Below are 775 nucleotides of genomic sequence, written 5' to 3' on the forward strand. Positions count from 1 at the left end.
AAAAACCCTGCAAGGTTAGATGGTTGTGTAAAACTAAAATATTACTAAAATGAGACACCAGAAGTGAAGCTATAATCCATAAATTAATGTGGTTAAAATAATATTCTCATGAAACTTCTGGAATATTACTCAATTCCTACTTTATGCTACAAGACATCACACTATCAGCAGTTTCATACTCAATTCATGATATATAATGATTACATAATTACACCTCTCATTTAAAAATCCTAGCCCATTACCGGTGCACAAACTACTGTACATTATAAAAAAACACCTACAATTAAATGAAACTTACACGTTGCACTACTGATATATCTCTCGCCCTTACAGAATTACCCACAACTTTAAAACTAACCTCATCAGAATCAGAAATGAAGTGAATAACGTTCTCCAGCACCCAGCGCCTCCAGCACCGGCCGACTTGTTTACATGTGTGACGTCAGATTAGAGTGCGTGACGTCATCATTACCTGTGTTTTAATGCTGGAATATTTTGGTTCCGAAGATTGTTTGCGGTTCACCTGGCTTATCTTATTTATTGGCTTTACTGGCTTATCTTATTTATTGGCTTTAAAATATTTATATGCAGAAAGACCTATCAACTACAGAGTTATGTCAATCAATGTGATTTACTTACACTTTTATATTTGAAATAATTTTCTGTTGGGAAAAGGTAATTCAAATTACACTCCTTGCTAATAGCTATACAGTGAAAGAACAATGTGACCAATGGAATTTGCGAGGAAAGCATATGTATCCCAACTTGAAGTTAC

General features: G+C 34.3%; 1 protein-coding gene across 2 annotated transcripts in view; it reads right to left on the minus strand.

The window, feature by feature from the left end:
- The window catches only part of LOC119594647 (cytochrome c oxidase assembly protein COX18, mitochondrial-like), an 11308-nt gene extending 10851 nt beyond the window's left edge, over positions 1 to 457 (minus strand). Inside the window, exon 1 of one of the 2 annotated variants that reach the window (XM_037943695.1) lies at positions 359 to 457. The gene's annotated coding sequence lies outside the window, so the exon portion shown is untranslated. Of the gene's footprint in view, positions 1 to 298 lie in introns of both variants that reach the window. The other variant, XM_037943696.1, reaches the window with a different exon arrangement.
- Positions 458 to 775: the final 318 nt, after the last annotated feature.

Source organism: Penaeus monodon, chromosome 34 (assembly GCF_015228065.2).
Source record: "Penaeus monodon isolate SGIC_2016 chromosome 34, NSTDA_Pmon_1, whole genome shotgun sequence".
Taxonomy (NCBI): Eukaryota; Metazoa; Arthropoda; class Malacostraca; order Decapoda; family Penaeidae; genus Penaeus; species Penaeus monodon.